This window comes from Lepidochelys kempii, chromosome 7, assembly GCF_965140265.1.
Source record: "Lepidochelys kempii isolate rLepKem1 chromosome 7, rLepKem1.hap2, whole genome shotgun sequence".
Classification (NCBI taxonomy): domain Eukaryota; kingdom Metazoa; phylum Chordata; order Testudines; family Cheloniidae; genus Lepidochelys; species Lepidochelys kempii.
Window position 1 is genome coordinate 52,935,573 of NC_133262.1, and position 9,367 is coordinate 52,944,939.

The following is a 9,367-nucleotide window of genomic DNA, read 5'->3' on the forward strand; positions in this document are numbered from 1 at the left end:
GTGTTATCTTGAAAGTATTCTTTGAGTCAGGTGAAAGTGAGCTTCCAGATCACCACAGAACTGTATCATGTTTGTGGGGGTGGCAGGGCAGAAAGAGAGTCCTCAAGATAGGACAGACTCTTCTGCCGGGCTGAGTGTGTAGCTGGATAGATTGACGATATTGCTGGGTGAGTTAGGGGTACCACTGTTGTGATACAGATCAGGATACTGAGAAGGAGAAGGATCTGACATTATCAATCACTGAAGAATCTAGGTATGTACAGTATATGTTATGTCTACATTATATAGACACAGGCCTTTTCCTCACTGATAAAAAACTATTGAAAACAAGACAAGAGAAATTAAGTTTTAACAGTGAGGGAAAAGGCTCAAGAAAATGCCTCAAAAATTAAATCAGACAGCAGTGAGGCGGCATGTGAGCACCATGGTTCTGAGTGTAATTTTTATGGTTCTACCTTGTTGCTCCATATATGTGTAACAGTGGCAAAAGTGGAAGTCTGTATAAAAAACAATGGCAGATTTTCTGCCTATAAGCTTGCTTTCAAAAAGGAATTCATAAGTATTTCAAGTACTATTTATAATGCTTTTCACTACTCTCAATGTTTTGTGTGCATTCAATTTTTCTTTACTAATAGACTATGACTTACTATGCAGTGGAAAGGGACTAATAAAAGATTTCTTTTTAAATGCTCAGACTTTCATTAAGGGTTTTTCATGCAATAGCGTTGAAATTCCACTTGCAAAATGTGTTTTAAACAGTCCTGAAAAGATAGGAATGTGGGCTCTATTCCAAAAATTTGATTGGTATCAAGTGTTATCTAATAGGTACTGTGAGAATGTTGCCTAAGCATCTTCTCATACAGATAAAGTGTCACTTATGATTTCTTGAGTAATAAACATCATGCACATAAGGCTGTGACACTCTGATCCTCAACCCCCCTGTCAAGGTTCCTTCCCCACTCTGAACTCTAGGGTACAGATGTGGGGACCTGCATGAAAACCTCCTAAGCTTACTTTTACCATCTTAGGTTAAAACTTCCCCAAGGTACAAACTATTTTACCCTTTGTCCTTGGACTTCCACTGCCACCACCAAACGTTTAGCTAGGTTTATTCATTAGGAAAGTGTTGTTTGGAAACATCTTTCCCCCCAAAATCCTCCCAACCCTTGCACCCCACTTCCTGGGGAAGGTTTGGTAAAAATCCTGACCAATTTGCATAGGTGACCACAGACCCAAACCTTTGGGTCTTAAGAACAATGAAAAAGCATTCAGTTTCTGAAAAGAAGGATTTTAATAGAAGTAAATAGAAGTAAAGAAATCACCTCTGTAAAATCAGGATGGTAGATACCTTACAGGGTAATTAGATTCAAAACATAGAGAATCCCTCTAGGCAAAACCTTAAGTTACAAAAAAGACACACAGACAGGAATATTCATTCTATTCATCACAGCTATTTTCTCAGCCATTTAAAGAAATCATAATCTAACGCATATCTAGCTAGATTACTTACTAAATTCTAAGACTCCATTCCTGTTCTGTTCCCGCAAAAGCATCACACAGACAGACAGAGACCCTTTGTTTTTCTCCCTCCTCCCAGCTTTTGAAAGTATCTTGTCTCCTCATTGGTCATTTTGGTCAGGTGCCAGCGAGGTTATCCTAGCTTCTTAACCCTTTACAGGTGAAAGGATTTTTCCTCTGGCCAGGAGGGATTTTAAAGGTGTTTACCCTTTCCTTTATATTTATGACACCCCCTAATTAAGAATTCTCATATGATTGAGATTTTTTTGTACAAATGCTTACTTTTGCTTTTTAAAGGTTTTTCATGCCTGTTATCATCATGATACATAGATGTGTGTGTTATATGGGTTTATATATTTCAGATTCTTCAGAATTTCAGAAAACTGATTTTTCAAAAAAAACCTTGAATAGGAAAGAAACTCCCTGTAATAAACATAAGTATGCCATATAAGGCAGGTAAGAAGAGGGTTTCCATATACATATTCTGTTGATTTCTGAACATATTAAACAGTGTCTGCAAATACCCCTGCTTGTGCTTTTTTTTAAATTCACATTCTTGTGCAGTTATATTTCTTATCCTGAGTTACTATGATTTTACTTTGTTAAAATGTTACAGGTGATCTCATTATTTCAAATGAAATGTGATTTCCATGGATCAAATAGTGCCAGACTTTGTAAGCCAGAAATACTTGGAACTTATGCACATAGCTCAAATGTATTTATTTAGCCCTTGCAAAAAGAAAAGGAGTACTTGTGGCACCTTAGAGACTAACCAATTTATTTGAGCATAAGCATATTTAGCCCTTGTGATTGGCCGATGAATGATGCGGCATTGTGGAGTTTGTGGAGTTTGGCTTTCCCTGCTTATATGTCTGCAATTTTCATGTCATACCTACAACATAAACGCTGATTATTATAAGCATAGATATTTTATGTCTGTAATTTTGTGAATGTTAACAGTGTGTAAAGTTCTCTTCTGTGATCAATGCTTAGTGAAATCTTCTGAGGAAAAAATTGCAAAGGTCTGACATATAAGAGGAGCAACACATATCCTGAAGGAATGAATAAAGCAGGCAGACTTAACCTGAGTTGAGTTGCTGCCAACTTTTCTTTGGAAGGTAAGCAATTCTTTTTCTCACGTAATAAAGACACAGAACACAATGGAATCTTCAGCATATACATGATGATCCTGATCCCCCAACACTGGGATTATTTTAAGTGTTAAATTTACCTTCACTGGGACCAGGATTAGTTTTCTTCACATTTCCAAGAAAATCTCCTTTGCCTACATATGTAGGCAGTGTAACAATGTATTTCTCAGTTACATGACAAAATATAAATATTACCAAAAAAGCGTAACATTTATCTTTATTTCTCAAGTACATTATCCACTGTATCCTACAAACAACAACAGTCCTTAAGCAATGACTTCTAGTTTATTTTATTTTTTTTAACATCTACTTAGAGTCATATACTGAACCCTTCCCTTCTCCCTCCCCCTTACCAAAGGCTGGACGACCCATTCTGTATTCAGATATCTTGTAAACGTGTATGCCTTATAATGAGTCTATGACTTTGAAAATATTTGATAATTGCTTAAGCATAACAGTTGATGTCATCACCACATCTCCATCTTCTCTGATTATCAGAGGGGACACTTTTCCATTCTGTGCTTTCCCATTCTGCCAAAGGAAGAAAGATTGTTGTTGTGCACACCATGAAACAAGCCCTATAATTCTTTGAACAGTACCATGACAGTCCACGGGGTGGACATCAAGGAATAATAAAAAATCCCACTCCCTGAGCTCCTTTGTGGGTGGGGGGCAAATTCGTCAACTTTCTGGCCAAGCCACTTGACACATCCTATCGTGTTCCAATTTAGGCAGGCTTGGATGCCATTTTGAGGCTAACCCAGTGAAAGACCAGTATGTCGCCAACAAAATGGGCAAAGTATGGAAAAATACAGAAAAGCATGGGAAAAAGAAAAGGGGGGATCTGGGCACATCATGCAGACCTTATGCAGGAACTGACAAACCTTAAAGAAATACAACGCCATTTTCTTCTATGCACCTGACAGATGTTGGTTTTACAGTACCGAAACCGTCAATCATGATGCACCAAGTGGAGCTAAAACTGGCCTGCTACATTGCCTGCCACTCAGCGGTTAGTTCCGTGAATCACCTCGGGGAACTTCTTGGATCAGCTTTCAAGAGCTGTTAGTCTGCATCACACAAAATGCACAGTGTTAATAAACAATCTTAGTGCTCCCTGCATGTTCTCTGACCTCATCAAAGACAGTTGTGAGTCTCAGTATTCACTGGTTATAGATGAGAGCACAGATGTTGCTGCAGTAAAGGAGCATTGCGCTACTTCAGCTCCTCCTTAAAGAAAATTGAGTCTACATTTTTGGGACTAGTCATTTTGGAAAGTGAAACAGCAGAAGCAATTGCTACAGCACTGATTCAGTTTCTTGACAGTGTTGGTCTGGATTTCAGCAAGTGTATTGAGATTGGGACTGATGGCTGTAACATCATGGTTGGGAAGGAAAATTCCATCTACATACATCTCCTCCAAAGGAATGAGAATCTTAGGCTGATCAAATGTGTATGTCACACAAACCAGGTGTGTGCCAGTAAAGCTGTAGAAACACTATCATGCAATCTAGAGCTTTTAGCCTCCCATTCCTAAAGCTGTTTTTTTCACAGGCCTCTGAGACAGTGTGAATATGCAAAGATAAATCACAGTAACATGCCACTGAAGCTCGTTCAGCTATCAGCCACTAGATGGCTCTCCATTTATGATTGTCGTGTGCACATACTAGATCAGCGTTTTTCAACATTCAGGTTACGACTCAATACTCGGTCACTGCATGTAAGGCACTGGGTCGCTCTGGTCAACACCGCTGACTGGGAGGTTAAAAGTCCCGTTGTCGGTGCTGGCCAGCTAAGGCAGGCTAGTGCCTACCTGCTCCGATACCATGCTGTGCCCCGTAAGCGGCCAGCAGCAGACCCAGCTTCTAGGCAGGGGGGCAACGAGGCTCCACGCACTGCTCCTGCCCTGAGCACCGGCTCTGCACTCTGAGGGTGGTGCCTGCGGGCAAGAGCTGTGCAGAGGTGCTTGCTTGCCTCCGCCTAGGAGCCGGACCTGGTGCTGGCAATTCTGGGGCACATCATGGTCTGTGGTGCCAGGACAGGTGGGAAGCCTGCCTCTGCACCCCAGCTGTGCCACTGACCAGGAGCCATGGGAGGTAAGTTTGCACCCCAACCCTGCAACCCAATCTCCTGCCCTAGCCCTGAGCCCCTCCCAAACCCAGAACCCCTTCCTGCACCCCACATCTCTCAGCCCCACCCCCACACCAGAGCCTGCATCCCCAGCCCAGAGCCCTGACCCCCGCTCACACCCCAACCCTCTGCCCCAGCCCCGAGTCCCCCACCCCCAATCTGAAGTCCTTCCTGCATCCCACACCCCTCATCCCCGGCCCCAGCCCAGAGCCCTGACCCCCTCCTGCACCCCAACCCCTTGCCCCAGCCCAGAGCCCCCTCCTACATCCTGAAACCCTCATTCCTGGCCCCGCCCCACAGCCCTTACCGCCGCACCCCAACCCTCTGCCCCAGCCCTGAGCCCCTCCCACACCTCAAACCCCGCATCCCCAGCTTTGTTGGGTCATGGGCATCAACAATTTTCTTCAGCTGGGTCCCCAGAAAAAAAGTTTGAAAACCACTGTACTAGATCATTGGGACAAGTTAAAGTTGCATTTTCAAGTGAACAAAGATGAACAACAATGCTATGATGCAGAAGTTCTGTATCAGATGTATTGTGACCCTGCTAATAAACTGTATTAACAGTTTCTAACACCAGTTCTGCAGAAATTTGCCAGAATCAACAAACTGTTCCAACTCGAATCTGGTGGTAATGCCTTCAAAATGCTGGACTGCCTCCAGTCTTTCTTTCGTACTCTTACATCAAGAGTGTCACTTTCAGAAAGGATCACTTTAGCTGATGGTAAACTCCTTGAAGTCAATTTGTGTGACCCATGGAGCCACTTGCCACTGTGTGCTGTTAATTTTGGCATACTGTTTACTGTTGCTTTAGGAGATGCAAAGCTTGACAATGCTGTTGAAGCTAATAGATGCTGAGACTTCCTTCTTGAAGCTGCTAAACAAGTGCAGTCAAGATTTTCAGCAAATATTAATCTGTGGAAATCTAGGTCAGTGTTCAGTCCGTCAGCTGTTCTCGCTCAGCTAATGACCATCTCCATGCTGAAAATTTTCAAAGGTTACTTGGGGGCCTTGGATGCACAGTATCAAGCCATCAACTTCCGGTAATGGAAGAGCATGGATGACAAAAATGCAGAGCAGTTCTGGGTGGAAGTATACAAATTTCAAGACAGTAGCGGTGAACGGTTCTTTAAAGAACTAGCCCACTTTCCCTACTCGCCATGCCTCTGAGTAATGCTGATGTGGAACAAGTGTTCTCTCAGATGAACAATGTGAAGTCCAAGCACTGGAAAAGGGTGGATCACCAGACTCTGAGCAGTTTACTGCATGTTTGCTATGGGTTAAGAAGACTGGGAATTTGTTGTAAGGATTTTGTCCTGCACAGAGAGAAGCTTCATTAGGGGAAAAAGAAAAGGAGTACTTGTGGCACCTTAGAGACTAACAAATTTATTTGAGTGTAAGCTTTCGTGAGCTACAGCTCACTTCCATCTGATGAAGTGAGCTGTAGCTCACAAAAGCTTATGCTCAAATAAATTGGTTAGTCTCTAAGGTGCCACAAGTCCTCCTTTTCTTTTTGCGGATACAGACTAACACGGCTGCTACTCTGAAACCGTTCAGTAGGGGAATGTACCACACTGAGGCTACCGAGACCACGGAGAATGGGGAGAGCAAGGATGACCTTTTTTGTTCTAGTTCTAGTTTTTGCTGCACACAACATTTAGCTACATATTAAAAATATGAAAATAATACATTTGTGCGTACTTACATTATTACTAAAAAAATGGAATTTGTATCAACACCCCCACTCCACTCCCTGTGGAAAGGGCTGGGCTTGTTTTTGGCTTGCTTGAAAGGGGTTGGGCTTGTTCTGGGCTAATTTTGAAAGGCACTGCCATTTTTTATTCTCGTGAGACTTGGCAACGTTTCCTTTGAGTGCACCCATTGACATGTTGGCTTCAATGCACAATTCCCCCTTAATGCTGAGAGAAGCTGCCCGTGCCCAGGGGACATGGGGCCCCCAGGAGGCAGGGTCTGGGGCAGAGGGCTGCAGTGCAACCAGTTGATCGTTGGGACCCAGGAGCAACTGGGATGTGGCTCTGGGAGCGATGGCTGGGGTCACTCAGTCCCAGCAGCAGGAAGTCAATCTCATTCCCTGCAGTGTCTGTGGGATGCTGTGGGGATGCCATATTTCTTGCAAGATGCCCGAGTCCCGGGGGCTGCTGCTGGGGATCCTGAAGCCCTGGCTGCTGCCAGGAGTGGTGAGCAGTAACATTTCCGCTGCTTCAGTGCAGAGACCCCAGCCTGGCCAAGATGCCCCTTCCTGGGCCCCAGCCCCTGCTCCTTCAGAGGCCACTACTTGGACAAAAGGCAAGAGAGACCTTTCCATTCCCTCACCCCCGAGCGGTGCCCCCCTGGCTGCAGGGGGAGGGTTTGGCTGGCTTGGCCGGCTGCTCCCAGCTGATCTGGTGGCAATTCCCTGCCCTGTGCCCAGGAAAGCTGCCGCCAGCTCCCATTCTTTGCAGGGCGTGTGAAGCCAGCCTGCACGAGCCACCCCACACACTAATCAACCCATGCACCCTCCACCACCAGTACACCATTTCACCTTTCCCCACTCATACACAAATACACCCTTCCCCCCTCCCCAACCTATCCACCTTCTCCACACATTGACCCATCCAACCGCCCCACACATTCACATATTTACCCAGCCCCACACATACACCCATAGACCCTCACCCACCTATCCACCTTCCCTCACTCATCCACCCATCCGCCAATCCAACTTCCCCACCCATCCACCCTCCCCCACACATCCATCCATCCACCCATGCATCCTTCCACACCCATCCACTCCTCCACCAATTTACCCTCCCCAAGTCATACTACCATACACCCTCCCTCACCCACCCCACAATACACCTTCGCCCACCCATACAGCCATGGAGCCTCCTCCACCCATTACATTCATCCACCATTGCCATACATCCACCCATCCACCTATCCCCCACCATTCACCCTCCTCAATACACATACACCTTGCCCCAACCATCATCACCCACCCTCCCCCACATCCCAATACACATTCCTCACCAATCCTCCCAGCCCTATACACTCTTCCCCATGAATACACTTGCCCACACCCATACACCACCCCATACACCCTCCCTCATTATCCCATCAATCCCCATCAACACTCTTCACTCATCCTCCCATTCCCAATACACCCTTCCCCACCCAGCCACCCTGCTCCTTACACCATCCCTGATGTATGTACCTTCCCCTTCCACCCATCAATCCCCATACACCCTATCAAACCCATCCACTCTTCCACCTAGCCACCCTCTCCCACCATCCACCATATACCCATTGACCCAAAGATCCTCATCCACCCATGCACCAATATTCTCTCCCACAACCATACACCCTCCCCTACCCATACACACTCCCTCACCTATCCACATCTCCTCCCACCCACCCATCCACACCCATCCACTCATACACAATAAAGCCATCAAAATATACACCCTCCCCCACCCATCTACCAACCCACCAATCCATGCTCCCCCACCCATTGACCTATCCACCAACTCCCAATGCAACCATCCATCCACCCTTCCCCACCCATCCACTTAGTCACCTATGCATACTCCCCGCCCTTTCACCAAGCCACCCTCACCCAGCCATCCACACATCCACCAGCACCAATATGTACCCACCCATGCATGCTCTGCTACCCATCTACCCACCTTCCCCAGGCATACACCCATAACCCCTCCCCAACCCATCCACTCATCCGCATCCATCCACCCTCCCCACTGATCCCCCAAACCACCCTTCCCCATCAATCCATCCAACCACTCATCCGCAATCCCCGACCCTTACCCTCATACTCAGATTTTCCAGCAACTTTGTCATCCTAAACTATCAGTAGTGCTTGGTTGAAGTAAAGAATTTTGAAGAGAGATCACCCCTGAATAGTCAGGAGAGATTCCTAACTGATTTGCAATGTAGGTTCGCTGAGGACTTTTTGGCCCTCAATGGTTGCTTAGTTGCAATGAAGAACTTTCATGAACCAATATCCACTGAAATATCAGGAGAGCATCTTAATGCTTTGCAATAAAGATTGAGAGCATTTCAAATGGGTGATCACCAGCGAAAGATTGCTTGGTTGCAATGAAGAACTTTCACGACAGACATCATCTGAATTGTCAGGAGAGATTCCTAATTGCTTTGCAATGAGTTCTCTTAGAACTTTGCTGCCCTGAAGGATCAGCAGGGATTTCTTTTTTGTTTTTAATGAAGAATTTTCACGAATCTATCATGTCTGTATTGTCAGGAGAGATGGCTAAATAATTTCCAATGATGAATATCTGAGAAATTTGTCCCCCTGACAATCAGGAGTGACTTGTGGCTTGGTTATAATGAAGCATTTTCATGAACTGGTGGTGAAGGGATAAATGGAAATATGGCTGGATGGGTGGATGAGGGTGAATGGGTAAAAGTGGAGAAGGTGTATTGGTGGATGAGGGAAGCGGCCTTCATGTAACCCATGTATCAACATGGGTTGAAGTGAGCTGTAGCCCACGAAAGCTTATGCTCAAATAAATTGGTTAGTCTCTAAGGTGCCACAA

The 9,367-nt window shown here is 45.3% G+C and overlaps 1 protein-coding gene across 6 annotated transcripts in view; it reads right to left on the bottom strand.

Annotated features, from left to right (window-relative positions):
* LOC140914586 (uncharacterized) overlaps positions 1 to 9,367 on the bottom strand; it is a 126,796-nt gene that overhangs the window by 54,321 nt on the left and 63,108 nt on the right. For 2 of the 6 annotated variants that reach the window (XM_073352745.1, XM_073352740.1), the window contains exon 9: positions 1,343 to 3,739. The exons of 2 other annotated variants lie outside the window; for them this stretch is intronic. The gene's annotated coding sequence lies outside the window, so the exon portion shown is untranslated. Of the gene's footprint in view, positions 1 to 1,342; positions 3,740 to 9,367 lie in introns of those variants that run through there. 2 more of the 6 variants (XR_012159904.1, XM_073352743.1) reach the window with 2 other exon arrangements.